Source organism: Ictidomys tridecemlineatus, chromosome 4 (assembly GCF_052094955.1).
Source record: "Ictidomys tridecemlineatus isolate mIctTri1 chromosome 4, mIctTri1.hap1, whole genome shotgun sequence".
Classification (NCBI taxonomy): domain Eukaryota; kingdom Metazoa; phylum Chordata; class Mammalia; order Rodentia; family Sciuridae; genus Ictidomys; species Ictidomys tridecemlineatus.
Window position 1 is genome coordinate 10,039,035 of NC_135480.1, and position 20,086 is coordinate 10,059,120.

Below are 20,086 nucleotides of genomic sequence, written 5' to 3' on the forward strand. Positions count from 1 at the left end.
ATATGTCACATTTTATGTACTCACAATTTTTTAAACATTTTCATTTTACAGCTTACACACTGTTCAAGAAATGCATTTTTTACAAGAAATAAAGTAAAAAATAGTCTGGGTGTGAAATATATTATTAATATCATTATCAATTTTTACTTCATACATTTAGTTTAGTAGACTTCAGGAGTTCTAAAACAGACAAACTGCTTTTTTTAAATGATGTCTGACATTATAAAGTGAAATAAAGGAATAAAATACTGCATGATTTCACTTATTCAAGGAACCTAAAAATATCAAATTCATTAGAAACAGATTAGAATAGTAGTAACCAGGTCCTGGGGCAGGGGGATATGGGGAGATATTGGTCAAGATGTACAAAGTTTCAATTATGTGAGATAAACAAATTATTGAGAAGGTATAAAAATGTGACTATAGTTAATAATACTATATTGTATACTTGAAATTTGCTAAGATGGTAGATAATAAATATTCTCACCACAAAAAAAGAAAAATAATTATGTGAGATGATGGATATATTAATTAGCTTAACTGTGGTGAATACTTCACAATGTATACAGGTATCAATTCTTTAAGTTGTATACCTCAGATACATACAATTTTTTAAATGTCAATAATACCTCAATAAAGTTGAGGGAAATTTTTTAATAAAATAAATAATTTTAACAGTTTTTAAAACTGTTGACAATTTTAAAAGCCTATTTTTGGAAAGAAATAATAATCAAAGTGAATGCATAATTTTACTCCTTGGCTAGCTGGAATTGTGTCTGTCCATCCCTCCCACACAACTTACCCAAGTTTGCTATGCCAGAGAATTTGGCATTCTCTAGGGCTACTGGCAACTGCAGGAAAGATGCCTCTCTGAACCACATAAGCCAGTCCAGTAACATTTCTACCACCAAAGTGGTTGTTGATGTTGCTCGAACAAGCCTCAAAAGACCAAAAGGAATGAATAAAACAATCCAAAATGGAAAAGTGATGTGGCCACTACAAATGATGGTGCTGCCATATTGAAGCAAATACAAATACATCCAGAAGCCAAAATGCTGGTGGAATTATCTAAGCTCAAGATTCAGAAGCAGGAGATGCTACCACATCCATGGTCATCACGCTGGCTCTCTCTTAGACTCCTGTGCCAAAATTCTTCAAAAAGAGATTCATCCAATCATCATTTCCAAGTCATTCCGGAAGACTTTGGAAAGGAGTATTGAAATGGGGCAGGGAGATCTTGACTGACATGTCTCTTTCTGTAGAATGGGAGGTAGGGGGACACAGAGATACTGTTAAATGGAGCAACCACTTCATTGAATTGAAAGATTGCCTCTCAATATTGCTTTCCCCAGTGAGTGCACTGTGGTGATAAAAGTGACTGACCCAGCCACTGCTGCTGGTGCAGATCATAGAGATACTGAAATAGTTGGGACAATTGACAAGTGTGAGTTGGTGGAAGCACTGGTTCTCATCCAAACAGTGACAAATTCTGGCATAACCAGAGCTGAAAAGGCTGAGATCAAGTTTATTCAGTTTTGCTTATCTGCTCCCAAAACTGACATGAATAATCAAACAGTAGTTTGTACTGTGCCTGAACCAAGGGCTGCAAGAAGAGACAGCCTGTATTTTTAATTTAGTGAAGCAATTTTTTTTAAAAGGTATAATATCCTTCTCACACAGAAATCTATCCTAAGACATGCCCTTAGTGATCTTACAACCCATATTCTGAACAAAATGAATATTGTGGTGATTAGGATGTTGAAAGAGAAGACACTGAATTCACTGGTAAGATTACTGGAACCAAGTTAGTTGCTCATATTGACCAATTCACTGCTACCATGCTGGGTTCAGCTGAGTTAGCTGGGGAGATCAATTTAAGTGATTCTGGCAAACTTCTCAAGATGACAGGCTGGATAAGCCCTGGAAAAACAGTTACAGTTGTTTGTGGTTCTAACTGGAAATTAAAGAAACCACACACTCTGTTCATATGTCCTGTGTGTTACTCTTTCCTTAGTGAAGAAGAGAGCTCTTATTGCAGGAGGTGGTTCTCCAGAAATAGATTGGCCTGGTGATTAATTGACTGGAATGGAATTTCACCAGTGGTGTGGAATTCCACTGAGTGGTATGGAGTCCTACCATACTTTTGCAGATACTGTGGAGGTCATCCCACCAATGCCATTTCTACAGTAACAAAACTAAAAGACCAGTATCCCCCAGGAGAAAAAAAGCAGAGGCAATATTGCCTGAAAGGGTGATATTTCCAATGTTCTGGAGGAAATTGTTGTCCAGCTTCTGTTGGTTTGGGTCAGTGCTCCCACCCCAGCAACTCTGAAAATTGATAATGTGGCCAACACTCAGTAATCTGGATAACACTGGCTGACTGCCACCATATTGCCACCAATATTGCAACTGGAGTGGAAGATCACTTGGTGTTCCCTGTTGTTCAGAAAATCATCTCCTCTATGAGTTTCTGGACTAGGCTTTCCAGGTGGCGTTTGCTTGAACCTAACCTGCTTAATGAAAATATTTTAATTTCATTAAATATTTAATATTTAAATGTTAGATTAATTCACCCTCAACATTGTATTATTTCTGGTACTTTTTTATTATATGTAAACTTTTTTTCTATTGGTTCTTTTTAGTTAAACATGACAGTAGAATCCATTTTGATATAATTATACAAGTATGGAATATATCTTATTCTAATTAGGACCCCAATCTTGTGGGTATACACAATGGTGAGATTCACTGTGGTGGACTCATATATGTACACAGGAAAGTTGGGTCAGATTCATCCCACTGTCTTTCCATTTCCTATCCCCCCCTCCCTTCTCTTCATTCCCCTTGGTCTAATGCACTGAATTTCTATTCTTCCTCTTCCCAACCCTCATTGTAGGTTAGCTTCCACAGATCAGAAAAAATATTTGACCTTTGGTTTGGGGGGTGGAGGGACTGGTTTATTTCACTTAGCATGATAGTCTCCAGATCCACCCATGTACCAGCAAATGTCATTTTTTGAATAATTATATGAGAATTTAAAAATAAGTTCATCTTTACTTCTGGCTTTCTTGTGGATTAGCCCTGAATAGTTTCCTTCACTTTGCGCTCTACACAGGCATTTGTCCGTTCCATTAATTTAAGTTTTTTTTTTTTTTCCTTAATGGGGAAATTAGCCAAAACAGTCACAGTCTCTACAAACAGCACCTTTTTTTATCAAAATAGTGAGCACTGAGTGAGCTCATGGAGCAGGAGCAGTGAGACCTATTCCTGACACTTTCCTTTGGGCCTCAAATTCTTTTGTTTTTGTTTTTTTAACAAAGAAGTATTTAGAAGAGGATGTGGCCCAATATGCTGAATACTGATAAACGCCCACTAGCATAAAAAAAATCAAAGCAAAATATTATCTGCTATTTTAGAAATTAACAGTACAGAAAGATACAAAGTAAAAGATGAAATTTCCCCCTGACCCTACCCTCCTAATTCCTTTCCCTCAGAATAACCTCTGTTGGTTATAATTTCCTCTACGAATAAAAATGTATGTATATGTGTAGCAGATCTTAGATGAAAAATAAATAAATGATAATCAAATTTAAAAGAGAAATAGAAAACACAATAAATAAAAGTAATACATAACATCAAAAGAGTATCTATAAATCAACAAGAAAATACAGATATCTCAATTTTTTTAATTGAGAATGGACTTAAAGACTAATTGAGTAGAAAAATACAATGCAAATGCCAATGAGCATGAGCAGATGCTTAACTTCAAACTAATCAAAGAAATGCAAAATTTAAAATTCCATTCTTTACCAATTGAGGAAAATTTATAAACATTGATAATATAAGGAGAAATTTTCTTTCTCAGAGTGAGAAGGGGACTTCCCTTTTTCTACTCCTTGAAGGAAAAACTGGTGGTTTCCTTTTTCCACTCCTTCCCTTCCTTACTCATTCCAGGATGGGAGAAGGTTAGACAGAACCTGCCCTTCACTGGACTAAGCTAATTAGTGTTTTTAAAAATATGCCTAAATTTGGGGCTGGGGATGTGGCTCAAGCGGTAGCGCGCTCGCCTGGCATGAGTGCGGCCCAGGTTTGATCCTCAGCACCACATACCAACAAAGATGTTCTGTCCGCCGAGAACTAAAAAATAAATATTAAAAATTCTCTCGCTCTTTCTCTCTCCTCTCTCATTCTCTCTTTAAAAAAAAATATATGCCTAAATTTTTTGCATGGTGACACTACATATAACACTAGACTTATATTAATAGTTCAAACGTTTTGTCCCTAGAGTATAAGAATGAAGACAGTGTTAAAATACTGTTTTCTCTCCATCGCAGGTGTGGATAGAACTAATTCCCAACCAATGAAAAGGCAAATTGGATGTAATCATTTCTATTTTTTCTCTCCTAGCCTTGGTTTTCAAATTGTTTGGGACATCTGGATATGTGTTATGTGTGAATGTTGTTTAGATAATTTCAATAAAGATCTAGTTTAAATCATCTTGAAATAAACTTGCAAAAGTATTATCATTATCAGGCTCCTTATTAACATGTATTTCAACATCAATTTCCCCAGTGCTTTCTGTACTTGACCAGCAGTCAGTCGTGTGTATAGATTAAACAATGTATGATTAGGAGTAAACAAATTAAAATTCCAGGCAGCATCTTCGTCGTGCTGGCTCTTGAGCCAAGTGAGAAACCACTGGGTCGCAAGCTCTCCTCGGACCTCCACCAGCAGCTCCACTTTCTCATGCAGAGGGTTCTTCGTGTTCCATGTCAAGGGAACAAATATTTTTAAATTAATTGATTAATTTAGAAAGAGGAAAATCAAAACGGGTTTCTAGTTTTAGACAAGATGTGAAATGAGCATGTGGTATTGGCGTCTGCTGGAGCCCAGCTAGAGGTGCTAGAGGGGTAAGAGGGATGGGCGCAGATAAGCGCCAATAAAGCCACAGACAGCCCTGAGGTGGCCGAGGGGTTGGGATCTCAGAGCAGCAGCCTCACAGGGACAGGTTCCCTCCAAGAGGAAGGCTCCAGGTGGGTTGGTCTCCTTTCTCCTTTTACATGGGTTAGATCATTATCCTCTCTTCCCATCTTTGTTATTGTTATTGTTGTTTATGTTCTTAAATAAGGTGAGAGTCACATAACAAAAAAATTGACCATTAAAAAGTGTACAATTCATTGACATTAAGTACATTCACAATATTGTACACCCCTTTCCTCTATCTAGTTCTGAAACATTTCCCCACCCACAAAAGAGACCCTGTGACAATTCAGCAATCACTTACTGCTTCCCTTTCCCCCCCAGATCCTGTCAACCATGAATCTGTTTTCAGTATCTATGAATTAACCTACCCATATAATTTGAGTCATACACTATGTGATCTCTTGTGTCTGGCTTCTTTCACTTAGAACAATGTCTCCGAATGATTATCCATGTTGTAGTATGGGTTGGTCCTTTGTTTTGTTCTGTTTTACTGGTTGAATAATATTCCACTATACTGCATCTTGTTTACCCATTCACCTATTGATGGACTGCTGGGATTTTTGTACCTTTTAACTATTGTGAATAGTACCATTATGAAAATTCATGTACACGTTTTTTTAACAGTATAATAATGCAAGAAAACATATAAAAACCTGATGATTTGAAGTAAAGAAGAAAAACTAGTTTATTCATAGCCAGCATGATAGTGTATTAGAAAATCTACAAAACAGCTGTCAGTCGATCATTGGTAAATTTGTCAAAGTCACAGTGTACAAGAATAATATGCAAAGTTTATTGTATGTCTGTATACCAACAGCAAACAATTAGAAATGGAATTTTTAAATTCCTTCAATAGCAATGCTTAGTACTAAATTTTACAAAACAGATGGAAGATCCCTACACTGGAAAAAAAATCATTACTGAGAGAATTTGAAACTTAAATAAGCAAGAGATGTCCATGGCTTTGAGAGCTAAAATTGATCAGGTATCCACTCTCTGACTCAATGAAATCCCAAATAAAATTCTAATAGGTATTTTTCTAGAAATTGACATATTGATTCTAACGTGTATGGAAATGTAAGGGATATAAAAGCCACCATTATTTAAACAGAACAACAAAGGTAAAGGTCTAACACTGCCTGATTGCAAGCCCTATTGTAAAGCCACAGTAATAAAGACAGTATTGTATTCCCTTAAAGACAAATAGCTCAATAGAATGGAATAAGGAATCCAGAAATAATCCCATACATATAAGGTTGACTTTCAACAAAGATCCCAGAACAACTCAATGAGGAAATGAAAATATTTTCAGTAAGGCGAAATAGCTGGATAAACAAATGAACAAAAAAAAAGAACTTGTTTGTACTTACTGTGTTTATTTAAGCATTTTATGCCCTTTATGGTTAAATAAACACAATACATTATTGTGCAATTGTTATGGGACATTATAAGAGTACTGGCCTCTTAAAACATTATATATTTATAAACACACTTTACTCACAGAAAAGAGCAAGAAAAACTGCAAAAGGTAATTGTGGTGGAAAGGAAGAGAAAGAGGGAGGAAGGGAATACTGACCATTCATGTAAGCTTCCTCCTGTGGAACCAGAATAATGAGGGGCCCTTCATCAAAGATATTAAACAGAAACTCAAGGTCATTTGTCAGGGTTGCAATAGAAAGGCATCCTACACTAGATGGAAGATGAAATCCATTACTTTCAAAGTTAAGATTCCATGTGACTATTTTTTCAGTAAAACATGATAAATAAAAACTTGATCATTTTTAAAGTTGAAGATGTATTAGATTTGATGAAATAAGTAAAGGTAACATGCTTAGGGCACCATGGAAAAATGCCTAAGTGTTGTATGAGTATCAACCATTATTATAATTACTTTATGTTATCATCTTTATTTATTATTATTCCTCAGTTAATGACTAACCAAATGCACTCCTAACAAACATTCATCAGAGTATGCACATCTTTTCAAACATTCACAAGAAAATGACTTAGTCCAAAGACAAAGAAGAAATCTCAGCAAAAATCCCTCTATTTACGTTTGTCAAGCATACTGGAATAAAATTAGAAATCAACTAGGATAAGTGATGAGAAAAATCTACACCTGGATATGTTAAGAAACACTCCTATGTAGCTATTAAAGACAATAAAAATTACTAACTATTCAGGACCAGATAGCAATGAGAATGTTGCATATAAAAACCTGATGATGGGCTGGAGTCATGGCTCAGTGGTAGAGTGCCTGCCTGACATGAGTGAGACATTGGATTTGATCCTCAGTGCCACATAAAAATACATCAATAAATAAAAGGTATTGTGTCCATCTACAACTAAAAACAATTTTTTTTAAAAAAAACCTGATGATGATGCAAACTTCACAAGGGCAGGAATTTTTGCCTGATTTTCTTTTTCTTTTTCTTTTTTTTTTTTGTTTTTTGTTTGTTTGTTTGTTTGTTTTCTGTATCCCAAAAGCCTAGGACTATGCCTGGCATAGAATAAGTGCTCAATAAACATGGTTATGGAATTCAGGTGAGGCAAAGCTTAGAAGAAAATGTCTAGTGCTCATGCATTTATTAGAAAACAAAAAAGGACAATATATCAAAGAAGACATTTGGCATTTGTTTTTTTTTTTTAAGGATTGGCTAGCTTTGCTTAGCATAATCTGCTCTAATGCCATCCATTTCCCTGCAAATTTCATGATTTTGTCATTTTTTAGTGCTGCTTAATACTCCATTGTGTATAAATGCCACATTTTTTTATCCATTCATCTATTGAAGGGCATCTAGGTTGGTTCCACAGTCTAGCTATTGTGAATTGTGCCGCTATGATCATTGTTGTGGCAGTATCCCTATAGTACGCTCTTTTAAGATCCTCAGGGAATAGTCCGAGAAGGGCGATAGCTGGGTCAAATGGTGGATCCATTCCCAACTTTCCCAGGAATCTCCATACTGCTTTCCAAATTGGCCTCACCAATTTGCAGTCCCACCAGCAATGTACAAGTGTACCCTTTTCTCCACATCCTCGTCAACACTTATTGTTGTTTGACTTCATAATGGCTGCCAATTTTACTGGAGTGAGATAGTATCTTAGGGTGGTTTTGATTTGCATTTCTCTGACTGCTAGAGATGGTGAGAATTTTTTCATGTACTTGTTGATTGATTGTATGTTCTCCTCTGAGAAGTGTCTGTTCAGGTCCTTGGCCCATTTGTTGATTGGGTTATTTGTTATTTTATTGTTTAATTTTTTGAGTTCTTTGTATATTCTGGATATTAGGGCTCTATCTGAAGTGTGAGGGGTAAAAATTTGTTCCCAGGATGTAGGCTCTCTATTTACCTCTCTTCTAAATAAATAAATAAAACAGATAAACTTTTACTGAGTATGATTAAGATAAATTAGGGAGTTCCAAATGAAAATCAGAATCAAAATCTGGGCTATAACTTTTGAACAAAGTTAGGAGCTGTGGTTGTGGATCAGAGGTAGAGCACTTCTCTAGCATACATGAGGCACTGGGTTCAATCCTCAGCACCACATAAAAATAAAATAAAGATATTGTGTCCACCTATAACTAAAATATAAATATAAAAAGGGGAAGTACAATTGTAGATAGGGAGATTTGTTTGAATATTTTTTACATTGTAGATAGACACAATACCTTTATTTTGTTTGTTTATTTTTATGTGGTGCTGAGAATCAAACTCAGTGCCTCACACATGTGAGGCAAGTGCTCCACCACTGAGCTACAACCCCAGCCCTAAGGAGGAGATTTTTTTTTAATTTAAAAAGGATACAGTATGCAAATTATGCATGTTAACCTTATATTAAAGAGGAAGCTTTTGAGAAAACTATGAATTACCCAAATTAACAAAGAGAGAAAAATTGAATAGATCAAAACTATAAGAAAATTGAATATTAAAAACTTCTCTCAAGAAACAGGACTATACTTAAACATACTTAATTTCATTTGTTAGAATTATTTCTGTAACATAATTAATGCCTTTTGTTTGTTTGGTTTTGTACTGGGGATTGAACCCAGAGCCAGTAACCACCAAGCCACACCCCCAGCCTTTTTTTTATATTTTATTAAAAACAAGATCTCCCTGAGTTGCTTAGGGATCACTAAATTGCTAGGTTGGCTTTGAACTTATGATCCTCCTGCCTCAGCCGCCTAAGCCTCTGGGATTTCAGGCATGCACCACCACATCCAGCTATGTAATGTAATTAATTCTAAACAACATATATTTTTTAATTATACTTCTCTAAATAACCACTAGGCGTACTGTAATAATGTAGTAATTATGCAAACAAATTTCTGATAATATGTTGAGGAACCACCTAAGTGACTTTGGGAGGTTACCTTAATCCCTATAATAAACTACACAAAACAGGGCATAAAAATAAAACTTTAGATCTTAGGAACCCTGGTGACATAAGTTTCAGTGTCTCTCTCTAATTCTTGGCTTTGCTTCCATGATATTGGCTCCATCCTCAACATAATCTTCTCCATTTGCCAACATCTTTTAGAAATCCCTGAAGACTCAGGTGAAGACAGTCTTTGACCCCAAATCACTAGCCCAATTTTCATTATATCTTGCTAGTTCTGATTTAGCCAATGCCTACCAAGGAACAAAACATTATAGCTAGATAAACATGACTGCCTTGAACCTGGACGTCTGGCATGAAGTTAACAATTTAGGAAACACATGGACTAAGAGTGACTTCTCAGAAGGAAAGAGGGAAGGGATAAAAGTTCTAGAAGTCTGAATGGATGTATGCATTCTACAGGCGTTCACTATAAAATCCATATGTGTTCATCTCTTCCTGAATTAATTATACCTATCAAGACTATACTTCTCACTTGCAAATTTGTAAATCAAATTATGTTGAAGAATTAACCAAATCAATGGCAAAGCCAATGAGAATCTAACAATTAATGTTACATTAGCCTACTTTAGGAAATACAGTATTTAAAGATAATATTTTCAATGCAAAAGAATGAGAAGCCCTTTGGGAAATTGAAGAAACCCTCTAATATTTTGAAAAATTACCTTCTTTATGGATAGATTTCAAAAGATAAACACTATGCAAGTCCCTAACCTTAAAAAATAAATATCTTGAGCATTCTATCTCTCTCCCTCCCTCGCCCCCACTCTTTCCTGGTGTGATGTCCTGAGCTACTTTCCACTGCCACATCCTTCTACCATGATGTTCTGATTTATCTCAAGGAATGGAGCCAGCTGTCTATGAACTGAGACCCCTAAAATCGTGAGTGCCAAAGAAACTTTTCCTCCTTTAAAATTGTTCTTGACAAGTCTTTTGGTCACAGCAATAAAAAAAGCTGACTGAAACAGAAATTGGTGCAAAGAAAGTGGGGTCATTGCTATGACTAACCTGATCATGTAGTTCAGAAGCTTTTGGAGGCTTTTTTTTTTAAGTTCAGAAATTAAATCCGGAAAAACTTTAAATTGATGTAAGCAGAGCTTAATGGGCAATTCTGATGGGAGCTCAGAAGACCAGCATGCCAACAGGACTGCAGACAGTAAAGACTGGGTTCACAGGATTTCAGAGGAGGAGAGCTCTATTGGAAATTGGACTAGAGGCAACTCATTTTATATTCTGGCTAAGAAGTTGTCTATATTTTCCCCTTGTCCTGAGACTTTGTGTAAGGCTCAATTTAAAAGAGACAGACTAACTAATCTGATGAAGGAACTTTCAAAGCAGCACAGCCTTCAGTGGGTGGCAGGGGTGTTGCTGGCAGTTTTTAGCCAAGCTTATTGTGATAATCAGGAGCAGAAAGATTTGAAAAACTTATATTTGAAAAGTGGGAGTAAAACTGTGGCTAAGGAAGTTGCAGTTGGTTGAAAGCATTATAGCCACTAAAGAGACTGTTAAATACTTGACCGAGAAACAAAAGGAAAAATAGATTGAGGGTATCTCAGAATTGGCAAGAGCACACCAGTCTCAGGCTCAATAAAAATGTATAAAAGCAAAAATTCCTTTGAGAAAAGACCATGGTAGCATCCTGCTTGTAAAGGGGTGGGGCCTAGGAAGTTATTTTATCATGCTCAGCCACTGGGCACTCAGAGGCTGCTGCAACCAGGGTCCTGGAGGTGGCAAGACCTTGGTGGCAAGTACATGGTACCAGTTATGCAGGAATACAGGATTCTGGAGTTAGGGGATCATCGAGGTTTCCACTGAGATTGCAAAGGAAGTCCAGGGAGGACAGGCAAAGTGCAGCAGAGTCAGAGTCCCTGTGAGCAGCCCCTGAGAGGGTGATGTGTGGAGATGTCAGAAGGAAGCCAAAGCTGCAGGAGAGACCCCAGATTAAGAGATGCCAGTACCAAGGAACATCTGCTGAGGAAACCTGCAGGAATAGAGCAAAAACAACCCAAGAGAAAGGCCTTGTGGGCTACAACTGGCAAAGACATGGGGGCAAAGCCACACATCCCAGATGCTGGACATGGAGCTATAGGACTTGAATGCCCAGCTGGATTTCTTTGGGCCCATCCCCTTTTTCTATGTCCCTATTTCTCCCTTCTGGTTTAGAATGGTTTACTCTGTACCTTTACATATTAGATATATGAAACATGCTTTTGGTTTTTACAGAGGCTCACCCTGAGAATTTGCCTTGAGTCTCAGAGGAGATTTGGACTTGTGCTTCTGGGCAATCGTGGAACTGTTAAGACTATGGAGAGTTTTGGAAGTGAGATGGGCATGAGATTTGGGGGGCAGGGGTTTAATGTTATGGTTTAGATATGAGGTATTCCCCCAGAAGCTCAAGTATGAGACAAGGCAAGAAAATTTAAAGGTGAGATGATTGGGTTATGAGAGCCTTAACCTAATCAGCGTATTAATTCCCCCGATAGGAATTAACTGGGTGGTAACTGTAGGCAGGTGGGGCATGACAGGAGGAGTGGGTCATTGGAGGACTGCTTTGGGATTTATATTTTGTCCATGGTGAAAGGAGCTGTAGCTCTCCCCCTAACCCCACTTTCTGGTGTGATGTCCTGAGGTTCTTTCCTCTATCTCACCCTTCAGCCATGCCATTCTGACTCAACTTGAGCTCCAAAGAATGGAGCCAGCTGCCTATGGACTGAGACCTCTGAAACAGTGAGTGCCCACTACAAGCATTTGTGTTACCTACCTTCTCAGAAACAGGGGCTTATTGGAGGAACCAGGACTTATTGGAAGAAGTTTGTGTTGAGGTTGGAAGCAAGAAAGATCCATGATGAGCTTATTGTTGCCCAACAGTCATGATGCTGTTAAAAAATAAGGCAAGAACCAAGGAGCCAGTTTATAGGGGCTCCCTTCTTACAGTGATGAAATAATTTAGTTTCAAGAAGAAGCATAAGAAGAGGGAGAATGGAAAGAATAAAGGGGAAGGGTGGTTAATTGAAAAAAGTTGAGTGTGCAAGAATTCAAAAGAGAAAAGTTAATTCAAAGGATTCAAAAAAAGTTAAAATACAAAAAAACTGAATGAATGATTTTTGTTGATTTTTAACAAATAGAAGATTATTATTGGGGCGGGGAAGAGGATACTAGGAATTGAAGCCAGAGCCACTCTACCTCTGAATTGCATCTCCAGCCCTTTTTATTTTTCATTTTGAGGCCACATGTCCCTAAGTCACTGAGGCTGGCCTCAAACCTGTGATCTCCTGGCTCAGCCTCTGGTGTTGCTGGGGTTACAGGCATGAGCCATCAAACCTAATTTGAAGAATATTTATATATTTCAGGCTTTCATTTCTTCTGGTAAGTTGATGCCTCTCTGTAAGTAATTAATATGCATTTATTTCTATTTGTGACTGTAGAGAATAGCCTGGAAAGAGCAGGAAGCATAGAAAGAACAGGAAGGATTTGTCAGCATCGATGATACATCAGGCAGATCAGAACTCCAACAGTGAAGCCGCCCTGATGGTCACAAAGAATGGCCCGATGGAAGGGGTAGGAGTCAACAATGTGTTCCAAAGTGATTAATCAGTCAAATGTAAAAAAGAGAGAGCTGACTACTCAGACTTCTCCACTGGTCTCCTGACAAATGAAACTTCCAGATGGCCCTGCTAAATATAATAAGATGCTAATAAGACAAGCAAATTTTCTAATAATGCTAACAGTCCAGTTCAGCAAAATCTTAATGATAGGAGACCAGCCAAAGAAGATTCTAAAAGAATGTCACCAGACGAGGCTCTGAGTTGCAAAATCCAAAAATCTACTTGGTGTAATCAATTACATTTAAGCACAAAGAATGAAGCTAAGCCTAATGGCCAAGGGTTTGGGTCTGAATCACCTCGTTCAATGCCCTAATTAAAAATCAGTCCATTTGTAATTCAGATTATTTAGCCCCAGCTGGTTTAAGAATTTGTGGCAGAAACTGACAGTTAACTTCCAATATGCATTTTCCCATTCTTCCATAATAGATTTTTGGCCACTAGGAAAAAAAGGGGAGGGGCTGTATTTCATAGCCCTTCTTGCAGAAAAGAGTTTCCCAGTGACTCCCCAGCCACAGGACTTGCTGGAGAATGGAGTGTGGGTGAAGTCATGCGTATAACATCCCCCTTTCCCCTTTTGAACCCCAGCGGGGAAGGGGGTGGGCGAAAGAGTGTTCAGCTGTCCTTCCCCATGTGCTGTTTTGTCATGTGATCCAGCTCCTCTTCTGCTGTCCCTAGGATGTCGCCTTCATCATCGTGTTCCAAAATGATTCACTCTCCTGCCACATGCCACTTACCTGGAAGGGGAGAGACACACACCCCAGAGCTGGCTTCCCATCCCAAACTCTTAACACTATGTTGTACTGCTCTGTAGTGGAATGAACCGGAACTTTAGTCATTGAGAACTGCAAAAGGGCTGAGAGCTTTGTGTGTAAAGGGCCACCAGGTGTCAGTGTGTGACAAGAACAATATCCAGACACACCAGGCTATGCATAGAACCTGGCTCATTCTTCCATCACCTGACCCAAGATTCCCACCCCTTGTTTAGTGAAACACACAAAAGTCTCCACCAGGACTGAGCAAAGAATAGCCACAGTCCCTAGTCTAAATATCTGCATCTGTCTTTTGCATTGTAAACATTGATTGAGCACCCAAGGGTATCAGGCAGGGCTCTATCTCTAGGGATCAAGAAAAATAAGGTCCTTGCTCTCAAAGATGCTCGTTCTAATGAGAAAAGGAAGGGCCCAGTCGGGGGAAGGAAAAGACAATAATAAGAATTAAAGCAACACAATAAAGGTTGACTGTTAAACAAGGGCCAGATTGTGTAGAGCTTTGAACGTCAAGGGAAGCAATTGGAAGGTTTGTTTTGTTTGTTTATCCATGCAACAATGACTTTTATTATGTATAGGCTTTTAAAAATTATTTCCTCAATCTCTCCATACACAGGCAAAAATAGTACACTGTTTACTATGTTGGAAACTTGCAAACCAACTTGTTGAGAGCCACAGCCAAAGGGGCCCCAGCAAACTTCCAGCTGCCAGCAAGCTTCAGACTGCCCCAGCAACATCTAGCTGATTGGCTCCTCTGCAGTGATGTTCATTGGGCTGTTTCCCTGCCCTTCAGACTGCCAGCTGATGATTGGCTCACAGCTGCCCCAGCAACATCTAGCTGATTGGCTCCTCCACGGAGCTGCTCATGGGGTGACTTCTTTGGCTCTGCCCACGCAACCCAGCCAATCGGCCTCAAGAGGAGGAGGATTGTGGGAGGTTGAAAGGCTGGTGTGGGGGAGAGAGGCTTGTGGAAGCCGGTGGTGGCAGTTGGGCTCTGAGGGTTTTTCCCTGGAGCTGTTTTGTTTGGCGTTTGTAGTTCTAAAAATAAAGTTAGTTTCTTTTTGACAAGTGGCTCCTGATTTGTGCCAAGCCAGACTTCGGCATTTGGTGGCTCGCACGGGGAGCAACTGAGGGTAAGTAAACTGCTCGCCCCTGAGGGCAGGGCGAGAGGATGGGGAGCCATTCTAAGTCTCCTCTTTTGTTTTGCTTCGTTTTTGTTTTAACTTTCCTGTCCCTGGAGATGAGTAAGAGGGAAGAAAAACCACTCACATCTGAGGAAAAACTATTTGCGTTTGAGGAACAGATAGGGAGAAAGGACGGATGCATATGTCAGGAGGATAGAAAGGCTGTTATAATGATTTTGTGTGGTTCCCTTTTTATTGGATTCTGTCTCGGTTTTGTTTGGCGTCATCTTGTTGGGTTGTATTATAGTAGAAATACGGGATCAGCAATTAGTAAAAAACAAACCGAAAGAGTGTTAAGTAAATTGTTAGAGGAAGGAAGCTTCCCAGTAAAATCAAGAGCAGTCAGGGCATACGTTGATGTAATACAAGAATATAGCCCATGGCTTTTTAAGGAGGAGCTGTTAGATATATCACAATGGAACCATCATGGTGAAGATTTAAAAAGAATAGAAAAGAACAACCCAGGGACTCTGCCAGTTGGCACATTGTCATTGTGGACGTTGGTATCTAGTTTGCTTAGTCCAAAGCCTTCAGTTCAGACAGAGGTAGAGGAAGAAGAAGACATATTGATTCAAGTAGAAGAGGAAGTCTCTCAAGTTAGTCAGAAAGAGGAAAAGATTCAAGTGAAAGAGAAGGTCTTTCGAGATAGTGAGACAGAGGAAGAAAGTTTAGAGCAGAAAAATCTATCAGGGGAAAATTTAAAACAGGAGACTGCTAATAAGACCCTTTTATTAGAGAGCGTAAGTGTCCAACCAACAGCACCGCCTCTACAGGAGACTGCTACTAATAGCATTCTATCACCAGAGGGCATAAGTGTTCAACCAACAGCGCCACCTCTACAGGAGACTGCTACTAACAGCACTCTATCACCAGAGGGCATAAGTGTCCAATCAACAGCACCACCTCCATATGCTAAGAGACTCCCAACCCCCGCAGTTGATAGTTTGGATCCTGAGACAGGATCTCAAGTATGCCCTGTATTTGAGGTAGGAGGGCAGCGAACTTACCAGGGTTTAAATTTCAAATCAGTGAAGGAGCTAAAAGAGGCTGTAGCAACCTATGGTCCTCAAGCACCCTTCACTGTAAGCTTGGTCGAATCCATTACCAACTTAAGCATGACGCCAGCAGATTGGGCTAGTTTGTGTAAAGCTGTGCTAAATGGAGGACAATACCTGTTATGGAAGGTTGCCAATGAGGAATTTTGCAAGGAGACGGCTAGTCGAAATGCAGCAGCTGGTTATCCTCAGAGAAATCTAGATATGTTGTTAGGAAAGGGACCTTATGAGGATCGGCAGCAACAACTTGCATATGATCCTGGTGTATATTTACAAATTGCTGTAGATGCAGTTAGGGCATGGAAGTCTTTACAAGAACCTGGAGGTTTACAAGGTCAATTATCTAAGATAATACAAGGAGCTAATGAAACTTACGCTGAATTTGTAGATAGGCTTATTCAAACAGCTACCAGAGTTTTTGGGAATACAGAACAAGCAATGCCATTTATAAAACAACTGGCTTATGACCAAGCGAATCGTTGGTGTAGAGATATCATTAGACCATGGAAACAGGAAGATTTAAACACATATATTAAATTATGTAGAGACATTAATGAACAAGGGCAAATTGTGGCAGCTGCAGTAAAACAAGCTTTAGATGCCAGAGACATTAATGAACAAGGGCAAATTGTGGCAGCTGCAGTAAAACAGGCTTTAGATGCCAGAGACATTAATGAACAAGGGCAAATTGTGGCAGCTGCAGTAAAACAGGTTTTGGATGCCAGAGACATTAATGAACAAGGGCAAATTGTGGCAGCTGCAGTAAAACAGGCTTTAGATGCCAGGCCAAGAACATGCTACAATTGTCAACAAACAGGACATTTTAAAAGGAATTGCCCCATAGGAGGAGGGTTTAACAAAACTAGGTATCAAACAAGTAGAATACCGGGTATTTGCCCACGATGCCGTAGAGGGAGACATTGGGCTAATGAATGCCGTTCTCAAACCACCATAGAGGGTACTCCATTATATTGGGCTAATGAATACCGTCCTCAAACCACCATAGAGGGTACTCCATTATCAAAAAACGAACAAGGACAAGGTGTTTATCCACAATATCGTGGACAAAGGCATCGGGCTCCGTTGCCAAAAAATGGACAGGGGGCCCCAATGCTCCGGGGCCCCAAACCACAAATATACGGAGCACTGGAGGAACCCAGCAACCCCAGCAACCCCATCAGGGTAGTGCCCAGCACATCAGATCCCTCATCAGACAAACCAGAGGGAGCGCAGGGTTGGACATCTGCGCCTCCACCAAATCAGTACTAACTCCAGAGATGGGAGTTCAAATCATTCCCACAGGGGTAAAAGGACCTCTTCCCAAAGGAACAGTAGGCTTATTATTGGGACGCAGCTCTTCTACTCTAAAAGGACTTTTGATAAGTCCTGGGGTAATTGATTCCAATTATGAAGGTGAAATAAAAATTATAGCCAGTTCTCCAAAGGGTATATCAGTAATTTCACCAGGAGATAGAATAGCACAGTTACTAATAATACCAAGCCTACATGATAAATTTTCCAGTCATGTTGTAGAAAGAGGTTCCAAGGGATTAGGCTCCACAGGTGTAGATTGGGCTATGCTTTCTTTAAATTTAGATTCTCGACCCATGCTAAAACTAAATATTCAAGGACATGAATTTAATGGGCTACTGGATACAGGTGCAGATCTTAGCATCATCTCTCGTCAAGAATGGCCAAAACATTGGCCATTACAACAAGCCACTCAATCGCTTCGAGGCCTAGGAGTGGCGACTAATCCCGATAGAAGTGCAATGCTATTAGATTGGAAGGATCCTGAAGGATGTGAAGGAACTATACAGCCATATGTATTGGATTATCTTCCCGTAAATTTATGGGGACGAGATGTCTTAGATCAATTAGGTTTGACATTAACAAATAATATCAATCAAAATGCACCCACTATTATGGCTAGACAAGGTTTTAGGAAAGGAAAAAGATTAGAAAGACAAGAACAATGTATAGCAGCACCAATACAAATAGATCAAGGAACAGACAGACATGGGTTGGATTTTCACAAAGGGCCACTGAGACAATAAAAATTACATGGAAATCAGAAAGACAATGCCGAAGTCTGGCTTGGCACAAATCAGGAGCCACTTGTCAAAAAGAAACTAACTTTATTTTTAGAACTACAAACGCCAAACAAAACAGCTCCAGGGAAAAACCCTCAGAGCCCAACTGCCACCACCGGCTTCCACAAGCCTCTCTCCCCCACACCAGCCTTTCAACCTCCCACAATCCTCCTCCTCTTGAGGCCGATTGGCTGGGTTGCGTGGGCAGAGCCAAAGAAGTCACCCCATGAGCAGCTCCGTGGAGGAGCCAATCAGCTAGATGTTGCTGGGGCAGCTGTGAGCCAATCATCAGCTGGCAGTCTGAAGGGCAGGGAAACAGCCCAATGAACATCACTGCAGAGGAGCCAATCAGCTAGATGTTGCTGGGGCAGTCTGAAGCTTGCTGGCAGCTGGAAGTTTGCTGGGGCCCCTTTGGCTGTGGCTCTCAACATCTCCCCCTCTCTGTTTAAACAACAAGCATGTGGCTTATGGACCGTGCCTGCCTTAGGTTGTCCAATACATATGGTCCTTACCCGTCTTCGGATGAGCTGACCTCAGGGCGTCAGCCTCCTGTCTTAGGTTGGTACCATTGTAATTGGATCTTACCCGTCATTGACTACCGGTCCAGTACAGCCACACCTGTGGAGAGGTCTCAGCGGGGGGGGGGGGGTGAGGTTCTTTGCCTCACCTCTGTTGACCCCCAAATTTTAGCTGAATGATCATGACAAGCAGAAGGGAGGAAGATATACCAAGTCAATTGACGGCTCCTTTTGGGAAAATTGTACCACCGATGATATCATCAGCAAAAATACCCCAACACTACCACAAGTCGCTGCACCAACAGATAGTTCACAATGCATACAAATGACACATAGTTCTGTAAGCAGTTCAGTGCAAGTTCTGTAAGCAGTTCAGTGATGGCTATTGCAGAAACTGTAGATTAGTTTTATCTTTGTCTTCACCGGCACAGGGATGAAGATAGGAATTCTGGCAATAATGACTAAAGAAAAAATTAGGTAACATTCCAGAAGACACTAAAAGAAAACAATTTTCTTAACAATTTATATTATCTTCATCGGCACTGGGATGAAGATAGAAATTCTGGCAATAATGGCTAAAGAAAAAATTAGGTAACATTCCAGAAGGCACTAAAAGAAAACAATTTTCTTAAAAGAAAACAATTTTCTTAACAATTTATATTATAGTGAAGAGAATTATTAAATATAATGAAAACTAAAGGTGAGAGTAAACAAACAGATCTGTTAACCTCCTTTTTGTTTACATATTAAAACAATTCTTAACAGTTATTTACCCAATTTAAATTAAACCATTTAAATCACGTGAATAAAAAAAAAAATATTTGGATCCATCTTTTCATGAGCGCTCATCATATATGATATATAGAAATATGTACATTGGACATACGTACATTCAAACATATAACACAAAACACAAGTGTGCACACATAATATAATACATACAACACATAACACAATAGTAAAGGCCTTATAACTTTTTACAGGTAAAATCTCTATTGCAATGTTTAAAAACTCTATAGTCAAAAAAAATAGAACTGATCAGCAAAACATTAACCTAGGTCTGTATGAGCTCAAAAAAATAAAATAGAACTTCATGATATGGGAAAGGGCAATAATAAAATAGATATTAAAAAAAGCATCCTGGTTCTGTCGCAGATGTAAGGATAGCCAAATTGGAGTTTTGGATATCAGCTATTATGGATTTGAGCTAAATCATCTTCTTTTTGGTCTGTAGAAATCGCTTTAGTTAATCTCTCTGGAATCCAAATCGGCTGCTGTTCTCTCTGTGGAAACACAAAAACAGACCCCCGACTCCAGACAATCACTGGGTCAGGATTTTAGTTAATCTCTCCGGAATCCAAATCAGCTGCTGTTCTCCCTGTGGAAACACACAAACAGGCCCCCGACTCCAGACAATCACTGGGTCAGAACCTTGGTTAATCTCTCTGAAATCCAAATCGGCTGCTGTTCTGGGTCAGAACCTTGG

General features: G+C 39.2%; 1 pseudogene; it reads left to right on the top strand.

The window, feature by feature from the left end:
- The first annotated feature begins 813 nt into the window (after positions 1 to 813).
- On the top strand, positions 814 to 2,361 carry LOC101955691 (T-complex protein 1 subunit delta pseudogene; annotated as a pseudogene).
- The last annotated feature ends 17,725 nt before the right edge of the window (positions 2,362 to 20,086 follow it).